The sequence below is a fragment of the Hermetia illucens genome, chromosome 4, assembly GCF_905115235.1.
Source record: "Hermetia illucens chromosome 4, iHerIll2.2.curated.20191125, whole genome shotgun sequence".
NCBI lineage: Eukaryota > Metazoa > Arthropoda > Insecta > Diptera > Stratiomyidae > Hermetia > Hermetia illucens.
In genome coordinates, this window is record NC_051852.1 from 63395523 (window position 1) to 63410453 (window position 14931).

At 40.2% G+C, this 14931-nt stretch overlaps 1 protein-coding gene and 1 long non-coding RNA gene across 4 annotated transcripts in view; one reads left to right on the forward strand and one right to left on the reverse strand.

The window, feature by feature from the left end:
* LOC119656119 (dynein light chain 1, cytoplasmic) overlaps window positions 1-14931 on the reverse strand; it is an 81567-nt gene that overhangs the window by 20526 nt on the left and 46110 nt on the right. The window contains exon 1 of one of the 3 annotated variants that reach the window (XM_038062445.1): window positions 6349-6670. The exons of the other annotated variants lie outside the window; for them this stretch is intronic. The gene's annotated coding sequence lies outside the window, so the exon portion shown is untranslated. Of the gene's footprint in view, window positions 1-6348; window positions 6671-14931 lie in introns of those variants that run through there. 3 annotated transcript variants of the gene reach the window in all.
* Window positions 7296-8984, forward strand: LOC119656120. Its single transcript, XR_005249997.1, has 3 exons — window positions 7296-7580; window positions 7662-8882; window positions 8970-8984. It is a non-coding gene; the product is annotated as an uncharacterized LOC119656120 (long non-coding RNA).

A 14931-nucleotide genomic window follows, 5' to 3' on the forward strand; every position in this document is an offset into this window, starting at 1 on the left:
CACCCCTATAACTTTGTTAATAATTGTTTGATTTTCTTCAAACTTGACCAATTGTGCATTATGTTCTTAATTGTACGCATGTCAAATTTTGTACTTCTGCGATGAACATAAGGGGGGTGCCGGGTAAATTTCTAAAATGTGGAAATATACTATTATTAACTTTATTTGTGCAGATATCGGAACCGGATATATTTTGAGGCCTAGATTTCGTTGAGTTGCACTACTGTGATTTTTTTCAGATTTTTCGGTTGGATAGGTTCTGAGAACGAGACCTGTTACACTTTTTGATGGTCATATTTGGAGCCCTCACTCCCCTATATTTCACCCAATATCAAATATTGAACCAGTTTCGAAAAGTACTAATTGAGACCTTTCATTTGATTCCCCACATGGCTACATTCTGTGAAAAAAAATTTTGCAGCCTCCTTTCACATGTATGGGGAGCCCCCCCTTAAACTTAACACAAAATGGCGTCAGTTGCTGCATGTAAAGGGAACGGCAGATCACATACTCCTACCAATTTTCGTGACAATCGGTCCAGCCATTTCCGAATAAATCGGGTGTGACAGACAGACAGACATCGAATCGATTCTAATAAGGTTTTGTTTCACACAAAACCTTAAAAATCAATTGCTGTTCGTTAGTCTCGCTAAAACTCGAGAACGGCTGAACGGATTTATGTTATCTTGGTTTTGAAATGTCCGTGGAGGTCTAGGGAAGGTTTAAAAGGTGAGAAAAATTCGAATAATTGCCGGTAAAACCCTAAAAACAGCACTTTTCTTCTTCCCATATAAACGTTTTTTTCTAAATAAAATTTAGAGTCAATTAAAACTTTATTGATATTCAATAAAGTTCAATCTTTGATATTCAATAAAGTTCAATCATTCACTATGTTCATCGGACCTCATATTCAACCAAGTGACAATCTTTTTTTTCTAAAAAGACAAAAGACATCAAATGTTTCACAGCTCAGAACATGTTGTATTTGAAAATAGAATTTCTGTTTTTAGTATTTTTGTTTCTCACCGTTTAAACCTTCTCTGAATTTCCATAAATATTTCAAGACCAAACTAGACTACCTAGACTAGATATTAAGCAGAGTGAAATTATGCGGTGTTTCAAACGATTAATTAATTGAAATAATAAAAACTTGTTGTTTCTTTTTCGTTGGTGTGGGTATTTGCAAGAATAAATATCGGTATTTGCAAGAATAAATACCCACACCAACGAAAAAGAAACAACAAGTTTTTATTATTTCAATTAGATATTAAGTTTTGTTACAAATTAAATTTCTGAATGCAACGATATTTGACATTAGATTTGACAACCAACTAATATGTCAATCCATCCTCTTGCACTTTAGAACACGGAAAGAAGTATTACGATATCTATGAGTGCGCGAGAACTTTCTTTACTTTGGCGATCCTTTGTGATAGTGACATTCCAGTAAATGTGCTCTTTTTTTGATATTTTGCGATTGTGACACTTTACTGCTAAGTGAGCGAAAAATTTTCTCACCTTAATTATTTACAATTTACGATGCCGAGGAGAAGACGACCTGACTTAGGTCGTCGCAGTCAATCAAATGTGCGAAGAGCTACCTCACGTGCTAACCGCACTGATGACCAGAGAGAGACAGATCAAGAAAATAGTCGTATTGCTGTGTCAGAATTGTGTTATTTAGTGAGTGATAATGAAGTAGATAGGCTTAGAATGCAATGAGTTCGTGCACATCAAACATAACAACAGCAATCACGACATAATGAAATTGATCGAATGCTCCTGTGATTCTTGAACGAGCTGCATTGCACTATGATCCGGCAATTGATTATAGTGCTGACAAATCGGTAACAATTGAGGAAATGAAAATAATTTGTAAATATTGTAAGGCGTTAAAATACACTCATGAATCTACTGGATTATGTTGTGCTGGAGGCAAAGTAAAATTGCCACAATTGCTCCCACCACCAGATCTTTTACGGTCTTTAGTTTCTGGGATTCTAAGCACTTCTCGGCAAACATTCAGAAATATGTCAGCTGTTTCCAGATGATATCATTTGGCGCTACACATATTATACAGGACAATTTCATGCCCACTTTCAAGGTATTATATACCAGAATATTTTTTTATAATATTCAATATGTACTAAAATGTATGTATCGGAAATAATTAATCGACAAATTTTTAAAAATTACAGATACAAGGACAAATTTATCACTTATTGGGGACACTGTTACCAGTAACTGATGCAGATTATCAATTTTTACAAATTTGCTCACAATCTAACAGTGAAGAGAACCATTGTCCATGAATTACAAATGTTTCTGCATCAGAATAACAATTTAGTGAACATGTTCAAAATAGCATTGGATCGGATGCCATCTGATAGCCATAATATTATCGTTCGAGCTGACAAATCGATTGAGGCAGTTCGAAGTCTGCCGGGTCAGCTAGTTTTTAAATAAAATCTATCAGCCTAGCTGAACTGACGACAGGCTGAGTGCAGTGCAGTTGTCATTCTGTTTTTATTCGAAGCATAACATCCCAATGATAGCATAGCTATGGTAAAACTGTACACGGCCATGAGAGAATTCGGTATCCCGACGAAATTGATAAGAATGATACGGCTGTACCTGACGAATGCGCAAGGCCAGATAAAAGCAGCAGGATCACTCTCGGGACCATTCGACATCAACAACGGTCTAAGGGGATGCCCTATCATGCGGCCTCTTTAACGCACTAGTCAAATGAGAGGACTAAAGATAGGAGACTACAACTTTGATACCAATAATAATTTATCCTATCTAGGGTCGAAAATCACAACCGATAACAACTACGACTTTGAAATCCGCGCACGGTTGTTAGCAGCCAACAGAGCCTATTCCAACTTACAAAAACTGTTCCGCTCGAAATGGCTCACCATAGGGTCAAAGCTCTTACTGTATAAGACAATGATTTTGCCAGTCCTCATGTATTCCTCGGAGACTTGGGCTCTTAGCAAGAAAAATTGAGAGCTCTTCGCTGCGTCGAGAAGAATCTATGAGCTATACCATAACCGGCAGGGTGTGGGTAAAATCCGGTTCAATAGGTTGCGGTGGGCGGTTCATTTAATCCGTATGGATGAGGAGGATCCAGCCCGAAAAGTATATAAAGGCAATATTGTAGAAAAATACCGAGGCAGACCCTGCCTGAGATGGAGTGATGGCGTAGGCCAGGAGCCAGACAGCTTTTAGGGATATCGAATTGGTGGACGTCGGCGCAAAGCCGGGATGTCTAGAGTTCCTTAAGCAGGCCTATACCGAATGCCGGTCGTTGCGCCGTTAATGTTGATGATAACATCACAATGGTTCGCATGTTTAATTGCACGCAACTCATTCCCTTCTTTATTGTCTTATTTATATTATACATTTGATTGATTGTGTGAGGTCACACGACCTTTTTGTGTGAGATCATACGTCAGTGCACCATTTTTTCATCAATCGTCTCATGGTCATCAAATTTTTCTACGGTATACGATGCGTTAAATTCGCATGGAATTGATAATTTTGTTATGCCAATAGTAAGATTTTCATCAAATTTTCCAACAGTATGCACCATATTATTCTTGACGCTGATGCACTGGTAAAAAATGAGTCGTTCGCTCCACGTCGGCAAGGTTCGTTGTGATGACAGATTACGCCATTGGCAAACTGGCGCTGCTTTTCGTTTTCACTTGTAACTTTTGATGTAACTAATTTGAATGAATTCGTTCTGAGAACTGCGGAAGGCGCTATTTGCTTTGCAAGTGTTAATTATTAATGTTAGTGCAGTGTATGTGATGCAATGCATTGGTGTGAGCCCACATGATTGCGACCACGTGGTAGCATCGGTCAACAACAGACATTGCACACCGATTTATGGCTTCTCACACCTCAGCGGGAAATAAGGCAGACTTAACTTAAACATTCATTTCCGATTAATTATAATGGATCCTAATGGAACCACTGAGAGATATTCCTTTATGGAAAGCTTGGTGGTAGTAAACATGCGCAACATTCTCGATAATAGATCCATGTATGCTCTCCTAGGAATGAGGAGAAAATAAGTAGATGCATCCAAGATCAATATTTTGGATGCATCCGCTTTCTGCTGAGATAAGAACACAATCCATCTAGGTGACATCGACACTCCAGCACCCCGCCGCTATCCGAAAGATGCACGATGAGATTCCACACTACTATCCCACTGAAATTGCTCCTCCTGTGTATATTCTTCTTGGGTCCACCCTTGCGAATACATTGGGGAAGCTTCTCTCTACACCATTGGGCACATATAGATACTGGTAGATGTGCTTAAATCCTGTGATGTGCATGGACAAGCCTCTCCAATACAATCGCAATCCAATCCCATTTAGTGTGGATTCTGCCTATAAAACCAAAGAAATGTGTCAACAGATGATCGAAGGAAAGAAAGCATTACCAGTAGAAAATATAATTGAGAATCAGATAAAAGAAGTGAAGCAAGAAGAGTATACACAGGAGGTGAAACTGCCTAAACAAGCCTTGAAGTTGCGGGACAGGGAGGAGGCTTTTCAGTCAGGATCGCAGTTGCGTTTTACGCATCATTAATATTGGTTCCCACTTGTATGGTGATGTTAGTGCGTCTGGCAGGGATTAATATAGAAATTTTCCAGCTTGATGCCAATCATAGAAGGCGACGATCCGAATAATATTGCAATGACGCTTTATCAATTTTCTATTGTATTTATTAATGCATGTAATCGTTGTTTACAGCTGGTTGCTTAGTTAAGCAGGAAACACAGCAACGGAATGAATGCGTGCGTGTGCAGTCAGAGCTGACAAATGAAGTTCATTACACGGACTTGTATGAAGCAATATACAAGTCTGATGCGCAATGCGGCACGTAAAAAAGTTTTGAAAATTGAACTTTCGCAGTGCGTGACAGATAACAGTTTGTTGAGACTTTACGTCATTTGCATTTTCGCGGCGCTTTTTGTTTTCGACATTTATTTTTAAATGAATTGCTTTTAGAACTGCGGAAGGCACTATTCGCGTTGCAAGTGCTAATTATTAATATGACTTGCATTAGTCCCGCCGTTTCCATTCATAAAAATTGAATTTAAGCCGGAGGTATGTGGACTCTTAGAGGCATTTAATTGCATAACATAAAATATAGTAAGAAGCATAAACTTGAAGATTATATGCAATGCCGTGATTTTGTGCGCGAACAATCGACCTGGATAGGATGCCTCCGGTTTAAATTCAATTTTTATTAATGGAATCGACGAGACCAATGGAGGTGACATTAATAATTTGTACTTGCAACGCAAATAGTGCTTTCCGCAGTTCTCAAAATGAATTCATTCAAATTAGTTACATTCAAAAGTAACAGCCGAAAACGAAAAGCGCCGCCAAATTGTAAACGGCGTAACCTGTCATCAGAACGAACCTTGTCGCCGTGGAGCGAACTTTGCCGATCTGAAATCCTCATTGTACATTGAAACTGCGTATCGGAGCTTGTCTTGTGCGCACTACGCACGCATCTTATCTATCTTGTGTTTACCGCTTTACATGGGTTCGCACACACAGAAGTGCTTTAGAAACACTCAGCCTTAGACCGGAAAATTCCCTTTTTGTCCTACTTTTTTGACAAGTTCCACCTATTGTTTTTTTTTGTGTTTGAAGTTAGATAAAATAGTGAAGCATAGGAACGTATTTGAAATCACCAAGTTTTTGTAACTTACTGCTACTTTTTTACGCTAACAATTACACCCATAATAAAAGATGCAGGTAATGTACTTCTAGGGGCAATAAAAACTTGGAAGCCGAAGGAAATATTTAGCCGCATAATTTGGGAATTGAAATCAAATTATGATGGAAAGACCATCAGAGCCTCGATCACGTTACGACCTTCCATACAACTTTGCCTTCAAAGATTTCGGACAATTCGGGTCCGTAAATACACCAAATCCATGTCTTGTGTCTTATGAACTTCACTTAGTTGATATAGGTGACAAAATGCAAGGAACGCAGGACCAAGTACTGCCGACTGTCCGCAAAACCGCGGTCTTTCTGGTCTGGTCTGCAATGATTCACGAGTGGCTGAACCTTTCGGCTAAATTCATTGAGTTGACATGTCACATACTGGAGTCTCCACCTTCCGGATAATGAACACTGAGACGATACAATTAAAATATTCCGGCAACTCCTGCTTTTTAGAAGAGCCGGCTTACCTGAAGAATTAATCGTCTTTGGCTTTAGCAAGAATAACTGACTGCATAACAGCAAGCAGCTGGCTACAGCTGTTTGTATACATTATTCATGACAGGATACGGCACCAATACTTACTTTAAAAAACACGAATTCTAGCCTTGCTCGCGGGCAACCTTCCACTCCTGCTCTTTTTCGCCCTTTATAGCCGGGCAAGATTGTTCTATATCCTTGAAGGCGAACCGCGGACTATATAAAAATAACTTTTATAACCTGACGACTCCTTCTCGAACGAAATACGAAACACTTGGCACCAAGCAGGCGTATTGCTTAAATTCTTTCAGAAACGAGTAATAGATTACGCCAGAATCCGCACGTTTCTTAGCTGTTTCAAATCTGTAGTTTCCTACGAACTTCAATTTTTCCGGAATTTCTCACCAACGTTCGAAGCTTCCAACAAATACAGTCACAATGCAACTGCTCTGCTGAGCGAAATTCAGCTCGTTTCGTGATTGGGTGGTTGCGGGTGTCTTCCTCCAGGAAACTTCTACCAGGCGACTTCTTTCAGGTGGTTTTTTACTATGGTTAGAATTGAAAACGTCTAGAAAAATGAATAATTGTGAATTGATGTCTAGAGCAGTCTCTTAACTCAGCCTGCTACGAGTTTTAATATTGGCAGATCATCTGTTTGAATATTGCCAGTGAATTTAATGTAAATATTTTTTTTATTTATCGTAGGAAAAAGGGATTGGAATGGGAGACTTATTTCTACTCCAATTATGTCAGACTGATTCCAATATAATAATAAATGCAATAGCTGATACCCGGTCAGTTTTTATCAGTTACCTTAAATCAATTTATCAAAAAAATACTGATGGGGAACTGATGGATAAAAAACTGATCGACTAACGTGTTTGGCATTGGACATGTAATAAGTAGAATCCACACTCAATGGATCAGACTTCCGAATGCTTCCGAATGACAACTGCACTATACTCAACTTATCATGACTCTAGCGAGACTGACATACTTTATTTAAAAAATTAAATTTTCATCAGTCCATCAGTCATTGCCGCCAAATTGATGAAATGGGGATGGTGTAAGGTCACTCTTAGGCAGTCAAGATGGCAAAATTATGGCAAACTGATTGGGTATTTTTAAGGCAAGGACTATTCAACTGACAAAAATTTAAATTTTTAAATGATATCTATCAGACTCACTGGAATGATGATAAGTTGAATTTAACGCAGTTATCTTAGCTGCGTGCCTTATGGCGTTCGCGAGCCTCGCAAAACTCACGACCATGAGCACGGCGATTGACGACTCACTTGCTTGTCAGCGATTAGTTGTTAAAATGGAATTTTGAGGAGGTAATTATTTAGGAAATATTTTATGTAATTGTATGTACTGTGCGCAATGTGGTTTAATGGAATATTCTATTTATTCCGCAGCTGATTTAACATTTCATTTCAAGGTTTTTAAGTCAACGCGAAGATGATCGTAAACTGATATAACGATCGCGGCTATACGCAAATCTCAAATGAAACATCTGCCTTAGACCTACTTCATGAATCAAACAAATAGAGATTGCGACACGCGTATGTGTGTTTCGTGACGTCGTGAAAGCCCTTCGCTACTTGTAACGGACAGAATTTTATAATAGAAATAAGCAGCGAGCAGCCGATTTTTAATCAATTTTGTGCGTTAATGAACTATTTCAAGTTTTTTTTTCAGTGATAAACATTCTACTGAATGCGGTGTGCAGTATACGGTCATGATAATTGTAGTGGGTAAAGAAATGAAAGTGATAGGGAAGTAAAAATAAGCTTCCATTCATTTCCGAAGTGCCGCGAAATTAGCGACAAATGGAAAGTGAAATGCTGTCGCAGGGATAAATTTAATACGGCTACTTCTAAGATTAGCAACAAACATTTCATGGCAGGTGACAAAAAAAAAGAAATTGCAACATGAACTTCTCGGTGAATTACTAAGCATTTTAGGGTGTTTATGTTGCGCAAAATAAAATTCATATTATGGATGTAAAGCAAAAATATTGACGCGAAAGTAATACAACTATTCTTTAGATTAAATATAGTGAAAAAAACTTTAATTATATTAAACTGATTTTCAAATATTTTCTAATTTGGATGGAAAAACTTGGCGTTCAAGGCGATGCTAGCGGCAACCGGAACCGGAACCGGTTCATGGGGACACCTGGCGAAATGCCAGTTTGATTAGCGATGGGTAGGTGAAGGGATTTTGAAACTGGAAGTGGTAGGTGAAAGTTCAAAAGAAGGGTTTGGTTCAATTGTTCGCGAGTGCATATACTTATATTTTAGTTGACGCGTTGTGAATTTATTAGAGTCAAAGCTGTAAAGGAATTTAGAATTCGCGATGAATAAACAAAGAGAGCTGAAAAGGAAAAGACGAGGGGATTTCTTCGTTCAGAGTTTCGCCAGCTGGCAAATTCCGAGAAAGTTGACGGACCATCTCCCATTAACTTCTGAGATCTCCCAAGGAATCATTCCCATATATATTTTTGTTTGTAAAGTCGTATATTTGTATATTTACGGCAATAGTGAAAAGTTTTACGGTATAAATTAAATTTTAAAAAAAAATGATTTGTAGGAACTGAACCTTGTCACGCATCATGCAAAGCTCTGGGTGTAACTGTGAGTCTATTTACCATTTTCACCTTATTATTGTTTTAATCCTATTATTGTCTTAATTAATTTCTTTTATTTACTTATCATTTTAAGGGAGTCATCCCGTGTGAAGGCCTTTTTTTTGGCTTTTTTTAGAAATTTTTTGTGAAGAACTGCAGAAAGATACGAATTTTTCACCATGGATTTATTAATATCTTGAGCATGCATAGTAATTTTTCCAGCCCGATTGCATAGTTCGTTATTGAAACACAGAGCAATTTATACACTCATCTCTAAAAAAAGATGTTTTTCTGCGCCACGCTAGAGGGCGCTGCGACCATCTTGGAGAAAAAAGTAAACGGCATTTTAACGTACAGACTTAACTACAGTCCGCAAATTAGGATGATTAAAAAATATTAAAAATTAAATTTTTGGTGCCTTGTTAAACTTTTTTTTTGAATTTTGGTGTTTTTTACGGCTTCTTCAATGAATAAAAAAACTACTGAATGAATCGCAATAAACCTAGTTTGCGCACCGTAGAAATATGTTGTGAATAAGTTGTGAAAATTTCAAAGAATTTTGTTGGATAGATTTTGGGCTATGGTGGCAGCCGATTTTCAACATGCGGTTTCGAGAAAAACGCATTTAAAAAGTAGAATGCGATTTTTAGCCATAAAACCTTAACTGACTATTAATCTGCTATAGCGATCGACATAAGCATAGCACTAGTATGTGACTTATCACGTGTTTATCACTATAATTTCCGAAATTATTCGTACCCATCTGTTAGAAGAAGTAAGAGATATGATTACAATCAATCAGCGGATTAAACTTTATGCCCAGCTGTCAATGTGCAACTAACAATGCTAAGAGATCTTTTCGGTGGTTAGAAGCAGCCTTTTGAGACTTTCACTTCTCGTTCGCACTGGAATCGTGCACCACTTAATTTATGATCACCTAAACTGATCGAATGTCGATACCAAGCACGTTTCGAGATGAATGCAAACTTAAAAATTTTATTTTAATTTTTTTTACTTATTGTTTCTATGATAACACAGACAAAACGTGTTCATTTCCCGGTGGTTGAGGTAGAAGAGTCCGGTTGATTTGTCTTGAGGTCCGTTTGTTCCCAACTAACGGAACTTTCACCGTTGGTTTTCCCCTCTCGTGCCGAGTTCGAATAAGCCACGGAGAGCGCCAGCAGCGTCATCTATCCGCTCGCATTAACAAATAAATTTCGAATGTTGTTAACCCTGCTGCGCCGCATCATTCCGCCCCCAGATGAAACCTAGAGGTTTCAGCGACTAAACCCGGAACTGCGTTCCCCATCATTCCGCGAAGCGAATGTGACGTTGTTTTGGGGCGCACACGAGCTTCAGCCTAGATAAGGAGCCCGCTTTTTCGTGTCCTCCGATCTCGAGCTGGAAAAAATGCTCTCCCCGCTCGAGAACACGGTGCGGGTCTTCATATGGAGGTTGCAGCGGCTTCCGGGCAGCATCCGTCCTGACCAGGACGTGCGTGCACGTGTCCAGCTCCTTGGGCGCGCAGGCAGATGCGGACGTGTGTCTAATTGAGCCCTTTAATTTGATACCCCTTTAATTTAATATGAAAAAAAAATGTTGCACTCTCCATTCACATGTATGGGGAGCCCCCCTAAAACTTAACACAAAATGGCGTCATTTGCTGCATGTAAAGGGAACAACAGATTGCATACTCTTACCAACTTTCGTGACAATCAGTCCAGTCGTTTCCGAATAAATCAGCTGTGAAAGACAGACAGACAGACGGGCCAAAATGAATGAGTTAACCAGGCTGGGTTTACTAATCATAGAGAATGATGGAATATGTCAGCCCAAGGAACAATGTACACCATGCCATTAAAAATCAAGTGCAGGTCATACGGACTTCTTATAACAAAGCCCGTGAGGAATTTGGTAATGGTTGCCTTACACTGCTAAAGGAGACGACGGCAGATAGAGCAACACAAACATCCCAAGTTACTCCACAGAAAAGATCTGGCCGAAACCCGGCTTCCAAAAATTGTTTCACAGCCAAGACACGAAACACAAAGCGTGTCAGGGAACCCGTTGACGATTCAACCACACACCAGCAGGTACAAAAGAAAATAAGTCAGGAAACCGGAAGCTGGGCGCTTCAGGTATTGTATTGTGAGTATATTTGAGCGTAGAACTATCCCATTTGTAGCCCATTAAGAATATGCATTTAGCATGTCAGATTTAGTACTTGGGTTGTAAATTTACACGATAAAGACAACCTTGAGCTACTGTAACTTTGTTACTAATAGTATGATTTTGATTGGAGATAATATGCTTCATATTTTATTTTATACTACTACCAACCTTTATAACTCTGAGATAAACTTAAGGGGGGTTTTACTCAATTTTCCGAAAAATATGGTAATATCCTATTATTAACTTAATTTGAACAGATATCGATATGGAGAGTATTTTGAGGCCTGGACACCATATAGAGGCAGCTTCATGATTTTTTTCAGATTTTTCGGTTAGGTAGTTTCTGAAAATGGGTCCGTTAAAAAAATCATCACTTTCCACCCCTCCCACTCCCCGCCTATTTAATAAATCTCCAAACTAGGACCGGCTTCGAAAAGTACTAATTAAGACCTTTCATTCGATACCCCACATAACTATATTTGGTGAAAACAATTTTTACACCCCCCTTTTACATGTATGGGGACCGCCCCTAAATCTCAACATAGAAGGATATCACTCACTGCATATCTGCGGGTCCACAGGCCCCACCTTCTCACCAAATTTCGTGTCAATCGGTATAGCCGTTTCTGAGAAAAGTGCCTGTGGCAGACACACATTGAACCGATTTTAATAAGGTTTTGTTTTACAAACGAAACCTTAAAAAGGAAGGATCCCCCACCAAAATATCGGACAATACTGGAGTAAAAGGAGCCAACAGCCAAAGGGATCCAAGCCCAAGTTGGACTTTGGTTAAACCAATTAAGGAACGGGGTGAAGCAGGAAAAATGATTACAAAACGTAATCATCAAGAAGCGCTGGTAATAACAACAAAACAGGGTACGTCCTATGCTGATATGAACACAAAAACGAAGATTGCTATCCGAACTATCGAAGGGAAAGAAGGATCACGCTAACCTTCAAAGGAATATAGAGGCTTCACTCGGCAAGCAAGCGACCGTCCGCGTAAGTCGGCCAATGGTAGCGATGGAATGTAAAGATCTTGACGAGGTCACTACCAAAGAGGAAATTTGTGCAGCGCTCAAACACCAACTGAAATTGGAGGACGTGCAGGAAACGAACATCAAGAGCCTAAGGAGAGCGTACGGTAGAATGCAGACAGCGGCGCTGACTATGTCTATGACCTCAGCTACAAAAGCACTGTCTGCGGGTAAAATCCGCATCAGTTGGGTCGTATGTAGGCTACGTGAACAAATTCCGCTAAAAAAAGTGTTTCAAATGCCTCGGATTCAGACATATGGCGAAGAATTGCACTAGCACCATTGATAGATCCAAACTCTGTCGAAGATGTGGAGAGGAAAATCATTTGGCGAAGGATTGCAGTAAAAACCCTCATTGCCTTTTATGCAGGGAAATCAAAAATCACGATTGTAACCACATAACGGCTAGCACCAGCTGTGCAGCCTACAGGATAGCTTTAAGTACACTACGTAAATGAGAGTCATTCAGCTGAATCTAAATCACTGCCAAGCCGCCCAGGACCTGTTAGCACAGAAAGTATATGAGGAGGAAATCGATGTTGCTATTGTCTGCGAGCAACACAAAAGCCTCCACCACGGCGTCTAGGAAACAGACATAGGTGGAAAGGTTGTGGTGTGGGCTTGCGGCAATCGAGCCTTACAGCAAGCAATGAAGCACCGCGAACACGATTTTGTAAGGGTTAAGATCGATGACCTCTACATATACAGCTGTTATGCCGCCCCAAGTATGACAATACCAGAGTATTACAACATGCTAGATAGACTCGCGACAGACGCCAAAGATCGCAACCCCAAAATTATTCCTGGCGACTTCAACGCTTGGGCAATGGAGTGAGGAAGACAGAAAACAAATTAAAGGGGAAGAATCCCACTGGAGGTTTTCTCCTGCCTGAACGTCACCCTGGCAAACATCGGAAGCGTAAACACCTTTAGGCGTGGAAAGCTTGGCTCCGTTGTAGATCTTACTTTTGTAAGTGATTCGTTGGTCAAGCACCTATACTGGCATGTTAGCGAAGAATACACACATAGCGACCAGCAGGCGATATATATTACTATTGAAAAGGGACCCTGAACAATAAATCCTCACCTGAAAAAACCAGAAACAGGTTGGTCATCAAGAGCACTTGATGAGGATACATTTCTTTAGATATTGCAGTGGAACACCGATTTTTCTGGAACAGTCATAGAAAAAGTATCGCAGCTGTACCAACAGATATAGCGAGCATGCAGTGGAGGTTATTTATCGAATAGGCAGTTTGGCTTCCGGAAGGTTCGGTCAACGGTTGATTCTACCAAACAGGTTTTTGAACTAGCCAGAAAAGCCTACGATGAAGGAAAATACTGCGCACTGGTGACTCTTGACATAAAGAACGTGTTCAATTCTGCCAGATGGAACCATATCATCGAAGCACTCATCGCGGCACAAACACCGAAATACATATTAAATATAATCTTCGATTACTTCCGATAGCGGAAGTTACTTTATGATACAGACGAAGCGTCGAAGATGTATGTAATAACGGCAGGAGTTCCGCAGGAGTCTGTTCTGGGCCCTCTGCTATGGAACTTAATGTATAATGGCGTTTTACGGCTTCCAGTAGCTAAACAAACCGTTGTCGTCGTATTCGCAGATGACGTTGGAGTGGTCATAACATCCAATCACCCCGACGAAGTACAGATATATGGGAACGAGGCTATACGGACGATCAAGTGCTGAATTAAAGACCACTGGCTGGAGTTGGCCGAACACAAGACGGAGTTCGTGCTCTTTACAAAGCGGCGGAAACAGACTACTGTTGAAATTTGCATCGGGGCGCATGTTGTTAGCTCTCAGCCATCGCTGAAATACCTGGGAGTAATATTCGACTCCAAGCTGAGCTTTAAACCCCACCTAAAGCTTACTGGCAGAAAGCGCCGGCAATCAGTTCAACACTGGCAAGACTGCTTTCAAATGTAGGCGGCCCGAAGCATAGTCGACGATTACTCTTATCGCGAGCGTGGTTGTGGGGATGATCCCGATTCTAACCGAAGAGGCAAGTCGTCTGTACGAAAATCAGGAAGGAAGCCTAAACAAGCAAAGTGAACGTTTGCGGTCACTGGCTGCATGGCAAACAGCATGAGACCAGGCGGAGAATAGCCGGTGGACACACAAGCTTATCCCAAACATAAGCATGTGGATTATGCGAAACCACGGTGAGACGAGTTACGATCTGACTCAGTTCTTAACCGGACACGGTGAATACAGGAGTTACCTTTATAGGTTCGGTCTAGATAAATCGCCCGATTGTCCTACGTGTGAAGGTACAGCCGAAAATGCAGAACGCGTTTTCTTCGCCTGCCCCAGATTTAAAAGCTCAAGGAGAAAGCTTGAAACAGAACTAAATACCCGGTTAACGGTGGAAAATCTGATAAGGTACATGGTGCAATCAAATACAAAATGGGACGCGGTAGTTGCAATTGTGAAACGGATCCACAAGCAACTAAAATCAGCAGAAGTACAGCGGAGACATAGAAGGGAAGCTACTGCAATTAACGCCACACAAAGCAGTAGCAGCTCGTTCAGAGTGAACAGCTAAGAACTGAACAGCCCCGCGAAGCAATACCGAAACGATGGTCCCGCGGGGAGAGTGTGGAGAAAATATGGGAGGTTATAATCGGTAATAGTCCGGCATCTGTGTCCTAGATTCCAGATGAGTATCCATGATGGATTTCCCCCAGCCAAAAAAAAGACAGATAGACGGACAGACATCGACTCGATTCTAATAAGGTTTTGTTTCACACAAAACCTTCAAAATCAAACAACATGTTGACAGGTATCAGCATTTGTCCAGCTATTAAACTCTTTGT